Below are 18,724 nucleotides of genomic sequence, written 5' to 3' on the forward strand. Positions count from 1 at the left end.
TAGGTGGGTTCCAGGTACCCAGAAAGATCTAATGCTCAGCACAGTTGAGAAGCCACTTAGATTGGATATCCTGGCTCTGGTCTTATTTTCCCAGCTCTGTCACCTCTCCAGGACAAATCCAGTTAATAGCTCACCATTTCTGCGCTTGAGCTCTCCTTTGACCAGTCCCCATTTCAAGGGAAAGAGAAGTAGACAGTATGTGGAAGGCAAGGAATTAGAGGAAGATTTCAGGGTAGTGGCAGGGCCATTCACTTGGTGGGAACCATAAGGAAAGGAACAGGTTTATCGGGGAAGTTGATGTGTTTGGCTTTGCTATGCTGACTTTGAGAAGCCAGTGAGACAGTCCCATGTTGCTATCAATAAGTCAGTCTGGAATTGAGATGAGAGGTCTTGGCTAGAAATAAAGAATTTGGTCTTTATCAGCAAAGAGTTGGGAGTTACATGCATGGGAGTGACTGAATGAGGAAAGAGGATCAGAAATGGAAACCTGGAGAATTCTAACACTTAAGAGAGGGGCAGTCTTGTTTCCAGTGAACAAGACTAGCAAGGAGCCATTTGAGTTAGCTGGAAAACTAGAGGAGGGAGTATAAAGGAGGAGAAAAGTCAATTGTAAGTTATAACCAAGAAGCTAAGTTTAAAAACATCCGAAGCATCTCCTGGATTTGACATTTAGCCGGCAGTGGCAAACTTTGTGAGACATGGTGAAGCCTATGGATACTTTCAGTTTGTCCCTGCTCTGAGTCCTGGGAAGCTGACCTGTATGGGCAGCATCAGTGGATTTCTTGGCCCAATGGTTTCGGGCTGGGCTTGGTCAAAGGAGGATATTGACAGGAAATCAGAGGGAGGGAGGACAGGAAAGTGGAGGTACCCATTCTCTCCAGTTCCCTTGAGGAGGGTCACCATAGGCTGGCTGCATTCCTTGATAAAGGCCACTACTCCTGTTGGGTGGTTCTTTCTGCATAGCACTCTCTCAGGCTTTGCTCCTTCCCCTTTTCCTGCAGGCCCCCGGACAGTGACAGCTTCCTGCTGTTACCAGCCCCTGGGGTGCCACACTTTTCTGTTGGCTTCCCTGTATCCTGTCAGTATCTTTGTAAATAGTGCTTATATTAAACTCCCCTAAAGTTAGCCAGTTTGAGAGTGCCCTTTGTTTCCTGCTGGGATCCTGAGTGGTGCAGGACACAGTCCAGACTGTAGTGGGTGGGGGAATGAGTGGGAGATTAGGGAATAGAAAGTATTATTTTGAGAAGTACCATAGAAAAGTACAGATAATATAAAACTGTATATCTACTACCGGAATGAAAAAAAGAGGATATTGGATCATTTTGCTTCATATTTTTAAAAAAGAAATAAAATGAAATTTCTTTTGTTTTCCATCCCAACCCCTATCTCTTCTCTTAATGGAGACCATTGCTCTCATGAATTAGGTATGAACCCTTATAGCCCCCCCTTTTTATCCTTTTAGTATGTATTTTAGAATTTACCTAAATGCTGCCATACTCTATATGTCACTCAGCAGTTCCTTTATTTTCTCAAGAATACACTTTTGAGAACTATCCATGTTGACATTTATAGGGCTAGGCCATTTAATTGTTCCATAGCATTTTTTTTTTAATTGGGGCATAGTTGATTTACAATGTTGTGTTAGTTTCAGGTATACAACAAAGTGAATCCGTTATACATATACATATATCCACTCTTTTTTAGATTCTTTCCCCATATAGGCCATTACAGAGTACTGAGTAGAGTTCCCTGTACTATACAGTAGGTCCCCATTAGCTATCTATTTTATACATAGTAGTGTGTATGTGTCAATCCCAATCTTCCAGTTTATTCTTCCTCCTCCCCCTTAGCCCCCGCAAAGTTTTTTTTTTTTTTTTAACAACAACTTAATTAGCTTATGATACTTTGTGTAGCCTGGGTGGCCCCTTTGGGGGTTTTTTGGTTTGTTTTTTTAAGTATAGTTGATTTACAATGTTGTGTTAGTTTCTGGTGTACAGCAAAGTGATTCGGTTATACATATATATTCTTTTTCATATTCTTTTCCATTATGGTTTATTACAGGATATTGAATATAGTTCCCTGTGATATATAACAGGACCTTGTTATTCATCTATCCTATATATGATAGTTTGCATCTGCTAATCCCAAACTCCCAATCCTTCCCTTCCCCACCCGCCCTCCGCCTTGGCAACCAAAAGTCTATTCTCTATGTCTGTGAGTCTGTTTCTGTTTCGTAAATAAGTTCATTTGTGTCATATTTTAGATTCTACAAAATGGTATTTTATTTTTTATATCAATTTATTTATTTCCTAATAATGGACATTTTTATGATTCCAGTTCTTCTACTATTATAAACAATACCGTAATGAACATCTTTGTACCTTTCTCCTGATGTATGAGCCTTTCTCCAGGGTAGGTACATAAAAGAGGAATTGATGATGATCGGGTTTGTGCATTTTTGATCTTACTAGACATTACCGAATTGACATCCTTAGGAAGTAGTTCTATAAACTTCCATAAACAGTGGATACAAGCTCTCGTTTTTTCATTTCACGGTCAACATTTTATGTTGTTAGAGTTTACGATTTTTAAAAAATCTGATGGTTGTAAAATCAGTATATAAAAAACAATATACAACTATTGCTATTAAAGATAAATGTATGTTTTTGGAATAGATAATATATGCACATGGCATAAAATTCAGAAGGTACAAGAGCATATACAGTAGAAAATAAGTCTTCCCCCAACCCCTGACTCTTAGCCACCTAGCTCTCTGCCCTGTAATCTGTTTCTTGTGTGTTCTTCAGATACATGTAACTGCATAGGATGTATGTAGTAAAACACTAAGACAATTCATTCTATTGCACTTCTTTTGTCTCAGTAGGTTCTATACAGTTTTATAGACTCAGTGTTAATTATTTCATTTTACCATAAACCCTGTTTCTGTAGATCCCACAAGCATAGGTTTGGGTGACAACTTGAAGAACTCCTAATTCCAAAGTCAAGGACCCATCAATTCTAAAGGTCCCATCACTACTGCTCTGAGGGGCTTAGGGAACATCTATATCAAGTTCTACTCTCCTAGACTTTCCAATGGAAGATTGTGGACTAGGTCCTATTATCTGTCATGGTACCATCAGGAAAACAGTCAGCACTGTAGGTATTTCAAATAGGAAGGGATTTAACACAGGGAATTAGAGACTTTCACAACTCTGGGGAACTGGCAGGAAGGATGGCAGTTAAGATCTGTTTCAGGAAATCTGGAAGTGCAGGGATCACAAGGAAGCTACTGCCATTGATCTCAGCTGCCTGTAAAAGCAATGGGAAATTCTCAGACCACCCACCCAAAAGCTGTAGGCAAAAATCCCACGTCAGCCATCCCATCTGCTGCTGCCTATACTTCTGCCCATAACTGCCTCTAGAAGACAATGGCTTCTCTTTCTCTTCCCTACCAGATCTCATGCAAGTGCCTCTCATTAGTGGAGTCTAAGAGGACATGTTCTCCTGTGGAAAAATACAGATATTATACTGAATATCCACATATGGCAACTAGAAGGATTCTCAATAAACCCTCCTTCCCTTATACATAGGTGATTTTATTACTCACATTTGTAGTATTACATTCTGCTCCTATTAGAGACAGACAGCATGAGAATTGGTAGAATACGTAGGATTTATTTCATAAATTTTATATAAGGCAACAGTAATTAAGTACCTATTTTATCCTCCAAAATCACCCAGTAGGTGAGAAAGACTTTGGGAAGAGTAACAGAAAAGGAAGGAAAAGATCCATTTCCTATTCAAGCAAGCAAGCATTATTCATTTAACAAACTTTGAGATCCTACTATGTGTTCACATCAGAAACCGGAGGAAAGCAGAACTTGATATGGACTCATACATATTCAATCAAGGGAAAAAAATCTGCATAGGAAACAAGCTTATGGTTACCAAAGGGGAAAGGTGGGGAGCAGGGATAAATTGGGAGTTTGGGATTGACATATACACACTACTATATTTAAAATAGATAACCAACAAGGATCTAGTGTATAGCACAGGAAACTCTGCTCAATATTCTGTAATAACCTAAATGGGAAAAGAATTTGAAAAAGAATAGATATATGTATAACTGAATCACTTTGCTGTATACCTGAAACTAACACAACACTGTAAATCAACTACAGTCCAGGCTTCCCTGGTGGTGCAGTGATTAAGAATCTGCCTGCCAGTACAGGGGACAGGTTTGAGCCCTGGTCCAGGAAAAATCCCACATGCTGCAGAGCAACTAAGCCCATGCGCCACAACTACTGAACCGACGCTCTAGAGCCTGCGAGCCACAACTACTGAGCCCGTGCACCACAACTACTGAAGCCCGTGCACCTTAGAGCCCGTGCTCCGCAACAAGGGAAGCCACCACAATGAGAAGCCCGCATACTGCAATGAAGGGTAGCCCCCACTCTCCGTAACTAGAGAAAGCCCGCACGCAGCAACGAAGACCCAATGCAGCCAAAAGTAAAAAAAAAAAAATTTAAAAAATCAAATTCTTAAAAAAAAAAATCAACTACAGTCCAATATAAAATAAAAATTTTTTAAAAAAGAAAAAACATACTATCTCAAAAAAAGAAAAACAACGATAAGTACAAACCAATCTTTGTGGAGCTAATCAACTAGATCAAGAAGAGAAATTACGTATGAACTCTGCAACAAAAGATAAATTCAGTGGTGGTATAAAATTTTTTTTTTTAAACTTTCATTTTTAAATCAAGGTGTTCAACTTAAAATCCTTCTTGTTCTGGGAGGGAACACAGAATAAAGCTAAAGTCCCACCTCATGTTTTCTGTGATTCTACATCCGACAGAACACTCTATAGATCAAAAATGCAAGTGTAAAGAGATACGAGGTAAGGTGGCGAGCAGCACGAGATGGGGTTTCGCACAGCAGAAGGAGAGGGAAAGAAAAGGAGGGGAAAAAAAGGCAAGCATTCAAAATTCACTTATACTTAGGGCTATACGTTAGATGCCATGGAAAATTAAAAGATAAGACATGTTCCCTGGCCTCAAAGGACTTAAGGCAGGATTTGCCCAAAGGCTCTAAGGTGCCTAGAAGAAGGCTGTTTGCCGTGTGCCTTACAAAAATGGTCTCATTTAATTCACATACTAACCCCACGAGGCAAGCACTTCTGAGCCTATGTTTCAGGTAAGGAAACTGAGGCACAAATAAGTTCCATAACTTGCTCCCCTCCAGCAAGAGGTGGAGCCAGGAGTTTATGTCAGCACGATTCCTAACCGCTACCCTCTCCAGGGCAGAAAGACTCTAGTGGACAATGGAACTGATGTCTCCTAGAAAAAATTGTCTCTAGGAGGTAGAAGCATAACTCATTCATTCCTCAGCCCCCCTCCCCAGGTCCCATAGATATATTTTCTAACTCTGTACTATTTTAAAAATATTTCTTTCTTCTCTTGCCTTCCCCAATTCCCATTTCTCCAATGCTTATCTTCTCTTTCTGTCCCACTTCTCTCCCAAAGTCTGCAACACATACATAACGAATGTAAGCTGTGCTTTTAGTTTTTCCAAATTGTCATCTTTCTTTGGGTCTACACTTGGAGGAGATGGAATAGGTAACCCCTCAGACTAATTTTTCCCTCTGTCCTGCATCATTCCCATCAGCTTACATAGTTTAGTACTCTCATCTTAAAAAAGTATATAGTCACTATTTTAAAGAAAATAGTCCTTGGCCCCTCATGCTCCTGCAACTGTATTTCTCTATGCCCTGTTTGCAGCGTCAGCTTATAAAAAGTTGTTTGTAGCTACTGTCTTCATTTCTTACCTTTTCATTCTCTCTTCAGCCCACTTCACGGGCTTTTGTCCTACTCTCTACGCTGACATCTCCCAAATTTGTATTTCCAGCCCCAACCTTCTTAACCAGCTGTCTCCTTCACTGTGATGTGGATGTTTAATTTCGAAATTAACGTGCTGCCAAGGCAAACCCTTGTTTCCCCAGCCTGATCTATGCCTCTCCCAGCTTTCCTTATCTGGCAAATAGCTCCAACAGGAGCCCAGAGAGTCTGAGGATCATCCATTGCCTCATTCCCCCACCTTGAACCCACCAACAAGAGCTATCTACTCTACCTCAGACACATCCAAAATCTGTCTGCTTCTCTCCATCTTGATCCTCATCCAAGCCACCATTCTCTCTTACTGAGATTGTTATAGACACTTTATGTAACCCATGCTCCATGTGGTAGCCAGAGTAATGTTTTAAAAGGCAGATCAGGTAATATCACTCCTCTGCTCAAAACCCTTCGATGTCATTCCATCACGTTTAGCATAAATTCTGGCTTTCAAGGCTCTGCATTGTTAGGTTTCTGGTCCTCTCTCTGACTAGATCCCCCCCTCCCCTCCTCTCCAAGCCCCAGCCGTACCTGCTCTCTTTCTGCTCCTCGTGCAGGTTAAGGTTTGGAGCTTCTGCATTATTTACCTCCTCCCTAGATTATCAACTCCTTTGATCTTCATTGCTGGCTTCTTCCCAATATTTGGGTCTCAATTCAAATGTCACCTTCTCAGAATGGCCTTCCTGCATCACCCAATTTAAAACATTCACTCATCTACTCTCTATCACCCTGTCCTGTTTTATTTGATATTAGCACTTATTACTACCTAGTGTTCCATTGCTTTGTGTGAGTCTATCCACATTAGAATGCAAGCTCTGTGAGGACCAGAACCTTGTCTTTCTTGTGTTTTGCCACGTGCCCAGCACCTAGAATGGTGCCTAGCACATAGCAGGGGCTCAAATATTTAATAAATTAGCGAAAGATAAGATCCTTGAAATCTAGGACCATTATGACTCATAAATTGCTACATAATTTTCCCAATTGTCTAATGACATTGCTACATAACTTATGAGCTCTCAAAATGTGATTCATGATGATGAAAGCACAGAAAATAACTTTCCCTTAAAAATTCTGGAGAGACAAAGGAAAAGAGAAGATCTTAATGTATGCTTTCATCTTAATGAATATTTGGTTTTTTTAGTTTTTTAGTTTTTAGTTTTTTTTTTTAAGGGGGGGATAAGGCACTTCCAAATTAAGTTTCACATTGCATTAATTATTTCTATCACTCAATGAAAATTTCTGATGAAAATCTGTTATGATATACTAACTGCAATCCCCCAAATATGGGAATCTTTTCTAGGTTTGGGGTTCAAACCTTTGAACCAATAAGTGGTTAACAAGTCCCAAGGGCAAAGCATTCCTCCTGCCGTCTGTCACACTTACCCTCCTTTCCCCTTCTACCCTGTGAACTATAGGAGCAGCGAGTATTTAATTGAGAATTCTTTTCTTCCATCAAGAAACAGTGTCAAGAATTCCATGCCCTGAAGAATTTTCTAAGGTTTTCAAGTCTATATTATGAAACACTTTTAAATAAGTGGGTTATAGGCACTTTTCTATCCACTCTGTATAACTCGAATAGATTGTGTAATGCCTTATGAAGGGCCTGGATACTCACCACCCACATCTCCAGTCTAAAACTAGGTTATGAGTAAAATGAAAACTCTGCAAAAAAAAAAAAAAATCCTTCTGCTTCTCATAAAGTCCTCGGCTCAATTCATATCTCACAGGCATGAAAATCCAGATCGTGTAAAGAGGTCAGGAACCTAAATAATGATTCAGCTCATAATGAACAGTAACAGACACTCCCTTTAAAACTGTGGAAATTCTCATTTCCACACTATAGCCAAGGGAACACAGGCATGCCGTCAGCAGGCAAGAAACTGAAAGGGTACTTTCCTTATTTACCTGATAGCTCTTGCCCTACTTCATCCTGAACAAAAGCAAGCCTGCCACACCTAGGGTTCAGGGCATTTTAGGGTGGAGGAGGGGTAGGAGGGAATGGGGAGGCTTTATCTAGTCTGGGAAAGTGCCCAAGTGAAAACAATTGAATACCAAATCATTTTCCCACGAGGCTGACAGAGTTCTCCATAGACTGTTAAGCTTCAACCACTCTGCAAACTCTATGAAGACATCTTTAAGGCCCTACTTTTTTCCCCTCTGGGGAAATGTCTTCACTCCAAGAGGTTAGTCTGGGAAGATAACATTATCTTCAAACCACAACAACAAGGCCCTTAGTCCCCCCATAGTGAAATTCCTGTGCTCCACCCTAATTGAGTTTAGGAAACTGATAAGACAGCTGTGAAAATAAAGCGGAAAACCATTCCCTCTCATTCAAATCAGCTGGCACAGTTTGCACTTTTTAAGAAGAAACCAGGAGGTTGTTTTTTTCCATTTTTTAAAATGGTTATGGACCAACACACAACTAAGCAACCACACATCTTGCAAAGTGAATCTGTCCACCCATTAGCTCATATGTGTATATTCATTTAAAACTCTGTATCATCAATATTTTGAAACATCCACAAAGGTGGAGAGAATAGTACAATGAACCCCACGTACTCGATACCCAACTTCAACGATTATCCACATAAATCCATTCCATTTTAATGTTCTTGCAATAAAACACACCATTCTGCTGTGAGAAATATGCCCATGTGTCTTATAGGCTATAACGTGTTATGATACATAATAACTGCTTTAGAGTTTTGGGGCAAAAGAATAAAACTTCACAAATTCTGACTAGCTGGCTACAACTCTGTCCAAACTACTGAAAAAGCTGCCCTATGCTATTTTTTAAAGGGCACTTTTATCACTTCCAAGTTAAAGAGTATCATAAAAGCGTTGCCATGGAGAGGTCCTATCTCTCCTCTAATGAACGTACACACAAATGGTAACTGTAAAATGATTATCTTTGCATGCAAATAGGTGCTTCTAAAGTAATGACTGATGTATTTATCAGCTCAGGCTACCAAAACAAAACACCATAAACTGGGCGGCTTAACCAACAGAAATTAATTTTCTCACGGTTCTGGAGGCTGCAAGTCCAAAATCAGGGAGCCAACATGGTCAGGTTCTCTTCCTGGTTTGCAGACGACCCCGTCTAGCTGGGTGCTCAAGGCAGAGTGAGAGCACGCAAGTTCTCTGGCGCCCATTAATCCCTTCATGGATCCCACCCTCATGACCTCACCTAAACCTAATTATCTCTTAAAGGCCCTACTTCCAAATACGACACGCTGGGCGTTAGAGCTTCAACATACAAATTTTGGGGAAACACAATACAGTTCATAGCAAAAGACATGTTTATTTCCCTTCAGTTTAAGATCTTTTCTTTACAAGTTACAATTATGTAGACATTATTTATTTGCCTAGCAAATCCTTTCAATTCAGGTGCAGATACAAACTTTGGACAAGTTCGTAACAAACATCACAAATTCCACAATAGATAAATTTTATGGAAGAGGTTTTATAGCATAGGAGATAACTATCTAGTCAGTACCTGCCAGACTGTTACTGTTCTCTTTGGGATACATCTTCCCCTAAATAAACTGATAAGGGGCAAGAAATAATAAGGAGTAGGTAGGCTTTCTGAGTCTGCCCCTGAGCCTGAAGTTGGGGGCAGGGTGGGGGGGAGGGTACAGCCAATTTTACAACAAACAGGCTAGTTTAGGGTTTATAGAGTTAATTATCAAAGCTTACCTAATAATACTTACAATAAATACTAAGATCTTCGAAAAGTAACCTGAATTTAAACCTTGTTTGTGTTTCTCTAAAGATCAGTAATTTTTTATTAATTGAAATTAGGTTGCTTACCAAGAACCTGGAAAAAATCCACGCCCTCAAAATTCCCCTTGAATCTTCAAGTAGGCAATTCATTATTCTGCTCCTGTCCCGTGGATGCCCAGCTGTTGGTAGCTGAACTCTCCCGCAAAGGCGACCCCCACTTGGAGAAGTGAAGTCCTGATTGCAGAGCACTGTTGAGAGCTCACCTTAGGATGAAAAGGGGAATCAATTCTCTTCATAAAAGGGCTCTCTGACTACAGATGAAAGTGCTTTGGGGATTTGGGGCCAAACCTCGTGAACCGAGCAGGAAAAAAAAAGGTACTTTGTGAAGGGTATTTGAGTTGCCAATACCCTGAGATACCCTTAAGAATGATCTGCAACTGACTGTAGTGAAACTTATTTTGACATTTTCCCGAAAATGGGAAGTAAATATTGGAAATCAGAATGCTTCGGTTGAGGAGTAACAACAAATTAACTCAAATATGGCTCATTATTACATAAAGCCTTATTATATTGTATTATTGTTTGTGACGCTAAGAGTGTGGGCTTGGCAACACCTCTGAAGCTTCAGAGAGGACCCCAAGTTCCAGATGAGAATGCAACTGCCAACGCTTTGATTGTAACCTTGTGAGACTCTGACCAGAAAACCCAGCCACTCCATGCCAGACTTCTAAACCACAGAAAGCTAATAAATATGTATTGTTTTAAGATAAAAAAAAAAAAAAATAGTGTGGGCTTGGGATTTCAGGAAGTTCTGAATTCAAATCTTGATGCCAACATTTAGTACCTATGTGACCTCAGACTAATATCTAACTTCCCCGTTTCTTGTTTGGTTTTTTAAATCTATAAAATAGAGGTAATACTACTTACCTTCACTAAGTAAGGAATAAATAAGATAATATATGTAAATAGCTTGGCAGCATATCTGGTACAGAGTAAGAACCAAATAAATGGTGACTACTATCATTAGCTTAGCATAATTGAACGTCAACAATTGTAATTAACTACACTTGCAAAAATCTGAGGACAAGATGGCTTTACTTACTTAACAACCAGAAACACCTTCCCAAGGGGAGGGAAGTGGATTTTTAAAACTCTTCTCAGCGTTAGTTTGCATGTCTTTGGGGTATATTCAAAGGTGGTAAGCAGCACTTTGAAGTATCCTTCTGGTTCATGGGTTTGGGGAGCTTATTTGCCACTTACATAAGAAGCTGTGTCTTCTTTTCTCACTTTGCAGAAAATAGTGGGAATATTTACCAAGCATTTTTCAGAAATGAGAGGTAAGAAATTCAGTCAAGGTTCTGGGGATACATAAACAGTGCAACAACATAAATAAGGGGTCTCAATGTAATATACAATACTACTAAAAAGAATAGTTTACTTCCCCAGTGATGAAGAAGTTGCCTGAATGGGCTTCTCTGACTATTGCAATCACAGTGAAAAGACCAGCTTGAGCTGACCGTAGCCCTGGGGTGCACCCAGGGAGATAGCTCGGCCTAGATAACGCCTGTTTCTCATTTATGGCAAGAAAAGCAGTGTTTGCCTCAGACAGTGTGAAATTCATCTGCAGATTTCAAGGGGAAAGCTGGAGGCCAAGGATTAAGTGAGAAGACACGAAATCTTTCAGTAAAACATTGGGAAGTGGTAATATGAAAATGACGCTCTTGAGTCCTATTTCCCATCAGTGAGATGCCTGAGAATAGTTGGTCTGATTAAGACAGGGAAAAAAATATTCATGAGCCAGAAAATGAGAAGTGGAAGTCTTGCTTTGTGGTCTTCCTCACTACAAACATCTTCTGCATATTAAGAGCTAGGAAGGGGTGGTGGTGGTGGAAATTTTGGTATTTATGAAGAGTGTAAATCAAGTTTTACTAACGGGATTCTAAAACAGGGGAGTGATTAGAAAATCGTGGAGTAAAATGCTTCATCAGTGTGAAGTTTTGCCAGCTGCTGCAGTTATAGCCTAATATATCCCTGGGTAGAATTATGGCATACTGGTGCCAAGAGGGCTCTAGTTCATCTGGATTTGATAGGATACTGACAATCACACAGCTCCGTGGGCCTGGGACTGTGTGTTACAGGTAAAGTGTTCAGGTTCCTTCACCCTAAAGGCTTTCATAGTGTTTCTCAATCTTGGGTAATATAACGAACTCTTCTAAGAGGAATGAAAATTCTCCAGGGATCCTTACATTTACTTAAATTATCCTTAGTATAATGTTATCTTAAAATGTACACAAATAAAACTAGGTACAAACTCCTAATAGTTATAGTTCTTATAAACCAAAGGCTTTTTTTTCAGACTAAATTTAAATAAAACTATGGAGCCAATGATATTTAAATTGACAATACTAATTTAATGAGATGAATAATGTTATTTTGCTGCAACTACATAACTGATTACAAAGTAAACATGCTACTGATTGCCACAGGGCAGGCTCTTTTGATGTTGGTGCATTTATAAAGTGATCTCTCAATTTTTCTTTATTTGAACTATTAGGTTACCTTCATTAATACAGTGGTAGTGTATCATTCACATACTAAGGCCAGCTCTAGTCTTTTCTTATTTGCCCGGGGCCAATTGGAGAATGCTAGATCGTGTCAATATGATCACAAACACAAAGCAAACATGAACAAAATCATGAGGCTGTACTCAGTGATAAAGTATTTATCTTATTCTTAGTGAAAATGTTCTATATCTGCTCTGTCCAATATGGTAGCCCCTGGCCACATGTGGCTATTCAGCAAAGGGGACTAGTGTAACCCAGGAACAGAATTTTTAATGAATTTCCATTTAAAAAGCCGTATGTGGCTAGCGGCTACTGTGTTGGACAGTGCAGAATTCTAGTTCATGCATTTATTATAGTTTTTTAGATTATCATTAAAATGAAATCACTAGCTGTTTGAGTAGGGCAATGTATTTAACCTCTCTAAATCTCACTGCCTGCATCTATAAATTGGAGATAATGAGATATAATGCATGTAATCACTTAGCACAGTGTCTGGAACAGAAACAACACTCAATCACTAGGAATGTGAATGGGTGACAGGCCAGGAGGAGGGTTTGCCCCTTTTCATAGTCTCCATCACTGCCCCTTCAAGCCACCCCTGGGTGTGCTTGTTCTTTGAAATATGCAATTGACATTTTCTCCATTTTATGTGAACTGCCAGTGAAGGCATCTTTAGACAACATTGCTATCTTTATTAGTCTCTAACAGGCAAACTAAGTAAAACTAATAAAACTAATGTGTTTATCATGCAAAGGTAGCTTTGATAAGTCACCCACCTTCCAATTAGATTATCTCCCTGTGCCCCTCCTACACTGAAAATTTTTTTTTATATATCTTTACTGTAGTATAATGGCTTTACAATGTTGTGTTAGTTTCTGTTGTACAACAAAGTGTATATTGAAATTTTGAAGCTACCTGAATAACTGGCACAGGGGCATCACTAGCCAAAGTGTTTAGACCTCATTTTTATTTCTCTGGAAAACAGGAAGCCTAAGCCCCTTCTGAGTTGTAGTGGAACACTGTGAAACTGGTTATGTCACAGTCCTTACTGACTGTTGCTGCTCGGACAGGGGATGCTCTTTCATTCCCCAGGCCCAACTCACACCCCATTTGCACCTGGCAAGCATTCAACATCATTTTCCAAAATCTGCTCAAGCTTCACCTCATCCATTACAACCTTTTTTTTTTTTTTTTTTTTTTTTTTTTTGCGGTACGCGGGCCTCTCACTGTCACGGCCTCTCCCGTTGTGGAGCACAGGCTCTGGAAGCGCAGGCTCAGCGGCCATGGCTCACGGGCCCAGCCGCTCCGCGGCATGTGGGATCTTTCGGGACCGGGGCACGAACCCACGTCTCCTGCATCGGCAGGCGGACTCTCAACCACTGCGCCACCAGGGAAGCCCATACAACCTTTTCTGACTCTCCCAGGTAAAACTCATCCCCTCTCTCCCTGGCCTCACCATGTACTTGACACAGACTTCCATCATAGCAACTGTTAAGTTTTCACATTTATTTCACATTTATTCTTGCCTTGTGTTATGGACTGAATTGTGTCTCCCTTAAAAAGATAGGTTGAAGTCCTAACTCCCGGTACCTCAGAATATGAACTTATTTGGAAATAGGGTTGTTGCAGATATAATTAGTTCAAAGAAGATGAGGTCATACTGGAGTAGGGTGCGCTCTGAATCTATTATGACAGGGGTCCTTAATGGAAGAGGAAGGAGACAGAGACACAGACACACAAGGGGAGAATGCCATGTGATGACAGAGGCAGAAATTGAAGAGCTGTAGTTATAAGGATTGCAGGCAAACCACCAGGTGCTAAGAAGAGGCTAGCAAGGACAGTCCCCAACAGGTTTCAGAGGGAGCGTGGCTCAGCTAACACCTCGATTTCAGACTTCTAGCCTCCAGAACTCTGAGACATTAAATTTCTGTTTTTTTAAAGCCACTTAGTTTGCGGTACTTTGTTATGGCAGTCCTAGCAAACACCTTACTAAACCACAAGCTCCTTGAGGACAAGGACCTTGTTTGATATATTTATTGGCAGTTGTCACAGTGTCTGAACTAATACGTGGGACGGATAAATGAATGAACACACTACCTATTCCTTTGCCTTAATCTGGTCTCAGATTGCAACAGCAGAAAAATCACTTTAAATACATTCAGTGCAGCTGCATTTGGCCACACAGGCTAGGCACTGCATGACTCCAGAGTTGTGTGATGTGGTGACCTTCAATTATTTATTATTGAGTAACTTAATCAACGTAAGGAAAGTCAATAGAACAGTGAACCTCCAGGCCATGTGTTAGAAAAACCACTACTATTGGGAGGTTCAGCTCTTACCCAGCCAAACAGAAGAAACCATAAATAATTCTCCTCTAGACTGGGAATTGGTAAACTACAGCTTTGGGCCAAGTCCAGCCTGCTGTCTGCTTTTGTAAATAAAGTTTTACTGGAACACAGCCATACTCATTGATTTACATATTGTCTACAGCTGCTTTAGTCCTACAATGAGAGAGTTGAGTGGTTGTGATGGATAGTGTTTGTGATATAAAACCTAAAATAGTTACTATCTGGTCCTTTACAGAAAGAGTTTGCAGAACCCTGCTCTAGAGAGTATAAATTGAGAAACATTGCCAAAATGTTTTATATTAAGTGGTAAAAAAAAAATCTCACCTTGTAACTGAAACCATTCGTTTTATCATACTTTGGAAGATTCTACGTTACTATTGTTAACGTCAGCATGCCAGGAAGACAACTATGTGTAGAAAATAATTTATTTCTATCTCAAAAATGGGAGCCAGGGGTGTTTTTATATATATATATATATATATATATATGTATGTATGTATTTTATATTATATATGTATTTTATATATATATATATATATATATATATATATATATATGAGCTAATTTATGTGTGTGTGAATAGGGGGTGTGGGTGGAGTAAATTCCAAGCAGATACAACATACGCAACTTACAAAATGAGGTGCTCTATATAGGGAATTTTTTGAACTGTGTCCAGCTCCCCAAATTGGAGAGAAGAAATGGATGGAGATCTGTCATGAAGTCCAGGAGGCGAAATGCTATTCCAATGTTTATGAGAACAGTTCTGCCTGCAGTTTTATTCCTTCTGGAAAGTATTGTGGAAAGTCTTTGACCTTTCTGAGAGGTCCCTTATGCATCAAGTACAGGCCTGCCATGTGACCGCATCACCCTGGCCTCAGCTGACTGGGTCAAGGCTGGATACCTGATCCAAAGGTCAAAGGCCTATATAATGGCCTGGTACAAGGGCTCTGCCCAATAGGGGTGAATGAGGGCCACACCAACCTCATGTTCACTCTTGGGGAGCTTAAAGACTTCTGGAGACAGTGAATCTATGTGTCAAGATTAGCAAAAGCAAAAACAGAGCATACTTGTCACCACAATGACAGGGCAGTTGTTACCTAAGGGATAGGAAGAAAACCTGTTCACAGGAGCAACACTGCATCCTGAGTGATGCTTCCATTTCTAGAGGTCTCACTGTGCCACTGGGGCACTGTCACTAATCATGGTCCAGTGTGTTCCATTTTCGTGTTATCATTTGAGGATGGGTTTAGTTCATGGTCAGCTCAACTTCTGTATTTCATCACTTCATGCACTTGCTTCCCATCCTCTGTACCCTTCCCTGATTGTTCTTTATTTGTAACTGCCTTGCAAACTCTAACCCTCTACCAACCCAACCGTGTACTTCTCTACTCCTATACATGGGCAGTTTAGGGTTTAACCAGCCCTAAATACGTTACCTAGCCACTGTATTGGTGGCATTATAAATGCACGGTTTCCAACCTCAGTGTGTCTATTGAGAATTCCACTGTATATACATATTTGACTCACTCTCCTACTCCTCACAGCTGCGAAGCTTCAATGCTCCCCAGGCTTCCATCTCCATTGCTCACCTTACATCCAACCTCAGAGAAAGGAGAGGTATCTGGCCCCAATTTCCAGACTCTCTCCAAGCACGTAAATAAACCTGCACCCTTTGTTTCCTGCTTTCCTGTTCCTAAGGAAGAGGTGAAGCTACTCTTGTTCAAAGCTAATCCCTCTGCCTGTGGTCCAAATCCTAAGATCTTCCATTCTTGATTCTAGCCTTGTTCCTACACAATTATTCCCTCTCATTCCCATATCTTCCATTTCTCCCTTGCCCGTGGTCTCTTTCCTTGTGCACATGTATATATGCTCATGTCTCTCCTCTTTAAAAAAAATCTTTCTTGACTCTTCATAGCCTACTAGCTATCATCTTATTGAACTCATTCATTTAAAGGCTATTCATCTTAAAAGGTATAGGAAATTCTGCTCAATATGGAGAATGGAGGTAATTTAAAAGAGCCCCAGGGACTTCCCTGGCAGTCCAGTGGTTGGGTCTCTGCGCTTCCACTGCAGGGGGCATGGGTTCAATCCCCGGTCAGGGAACTAAGATCGTGCCAGCCGCGAGGTGTGGCCACAAAAATAAAATAAAATAGCCCCATTCCCAAGTCCCTGCACATAGAAATGCTGCTTAAAATATAATAAACTACATTTTTCTTAAAAGAATAACTAAGCTCAGATTGTGTAAGAGGTCAGGGGTGAGGTCATACTGAAGTAGAGTGGACCTCTAATCCAGTTTGCTCTGTGTCCTTCTAAAACACCACACCATGTGAAGAGACACAGGGAGACCTCTACACGATAATGCTGGATTGGAGTGATATATCTGCAAGCCAAGGAATACCAAGGATTGCAGGCAAACCACCAGAAGCTAAGACCAGGCAAGGAAGGATTCGCCAACAGGTTTCAGAGGAAGTAGGATTTTGGACTTCCAGCCTCCAGAACTGTGAGAGAATAAATTTCTGTTGTTCTAAGTTACCCAGTTTGTGTTTTTTTGTTATGGCAACTAACTAGGAAACTAATGCAAACAGCAAAGCCATCTTTCCTCTCTGCCACACCATTTTAATATATTTAGGACAGGATTGGCTTATATGGGATGAGCAGAGAAAGAATGTGTGCGTAAAGGGTCTGGAGACTTCATGTGAAATCCCTAGGTTCGGAAAGTACCTCAACCATTTGACTTGCATTATGATATTCATGAATGTGAAGAAGTAAGTCCCCCAGTTGACCAAGTACAAGTTATTTCACCAGGAAGAGTACACCAGGGAAAATTAAATGCCCCCCTGGGCACCCTCCCCAACATGTGTTTCTCATTGCCCACCTCTCCACCCCCAAATTCAGGGTGATACCTAGGGACCTCCCTAATTATACCCAAGATGCTTCTCTTTTCTGTTCTTTGTTTTTTCTCCCCAATCTCTACCCCCAGCAACCTTTTTTTTCTTTAGCTTATCCTGATTTTGCTTTAAAGCTGTCAGTGGCATCCAAAGTAATTTAATCCCTGTGGAACAAAACAGACTACCAAAATATCTAATCCCTACTCTAGCACTTTAACCCACATATATTCCTTTGAATAATATTATAACTCTCCCTGGTGCTGCTGTCAAGACAGGGAGTTGGGGGTGGGGAAGGCAGAGAGAGACAGGATCTGTGTTGCCAGGAGAAGAATAGAGAGGGTAAAAAGGAACATGAAAGTAGACATGGAGGTGGGTGACTAAAGGTCACCAGCCTTTCCTCCTGGAATGGATGTTCTGAAACCTCCTGACCCTTGGGAAAGAAGTGTTTTCCAATGCTTCCTTGCCTTCTGCTCTGAATCTCTGGTATTCTGATTTTTAGAAGTGAAAAAAATATTTTGATTTAAGCCATATGGCCTTTTTCTCCTTACGCTGGAGCTGTAGAAAACTCAGAGGGGCAGGTGTGGAAAGCAGTGGCAGCAGAGTGGGTGGGTACACAGGGTCTGCGTGTCTATAGCTTGTGCAGCTCTGTAGCTATGGCAACCATGCGCAATGCCACTTGCATAGCATCGTAACATGGCCCTAGAGTTACCCCTGGCTATTCAACTATTCCTTGTCACTGCACTATCTGTGCTGCTGTTTCCTAACTACTATAGCTCTATCATAATTTTTTTAAATCATGCTTAAGTATTGTTTCTGTTGGTTATGCTAGTTGTCAGAACACCTTAGTTCATCTGGTAGAAAAACTAGATAGCAAAACCAAAAACCTATTTCTTACAGATATTGTTAATAGTTAAAAATTGTCTGTACTAGATATAGAAAACAAACTTATGGTTACCAAAGGGGTAAGGTGGAGGGAGAAAGGGATAAATTAGGTGTTTGGGATGAACAGATATATACTACTATATATAAAATAGATAAACAACAAGGGCCTACTGTATAGCACAGGGAACTATATTCAATATCTTGTAATAACCTGTAATGGAAAAGAATATGAAAAAGAATATATATAAAACTGAATCACTTTGCTGTACACCTGAAAATAACACAACATTGTAAATCAACTATACTTCAATAAAAAAAAATTGTTTGTACTTAAACATGTTGCGTTGGAAAGATTCTTGAGGCTGTGGTCTGGACAAGATGACCACTTGGGACTTTTTTTAGTTCTAAAGGTCCATATGCTAGATTCTGTT

The 18,724-nt window shown here is 40.3% G+C and overlaps 1 protein-coding gene across 1 annotated transcript in view; it reads right to left on the minus strand.

Moving 5' to 3' along the window:
- The window catches only part of LOC117309683 (uncharacterized), a 98,260-nt gene that overhangs the window by 51,710 nt on the left and 27,826 nt on the right, over positions 1-18,724 (minus strand). Inside the window, exon 4 of the mRNA XM_073797024.1 lies at positions 9,699-9,874. The gene's annotated coding sequence lies outside the window, so the exon portion shown is untranslated. The remainder of the gene's footprint in view (positions 1-9,698; positions 9,875-18,724) is intronic.

The sequence above is a fragment of the Tursiops truncatus genome, chromosome 20, assembly GCF_011762595.2.
Source record: "Tursiops truncatus isolate mTurTru1 chromosome 20, mTurTru1.mat.Y, whole genome shotgun sequence".
Classification (NCBI taxonomy): domain Eukaryota; kingdom Metazoa; phylum Chordata; class Mammalia; order Artiodactyla; family Delphinidae; genus Tursiops; species Tursiops truncatus.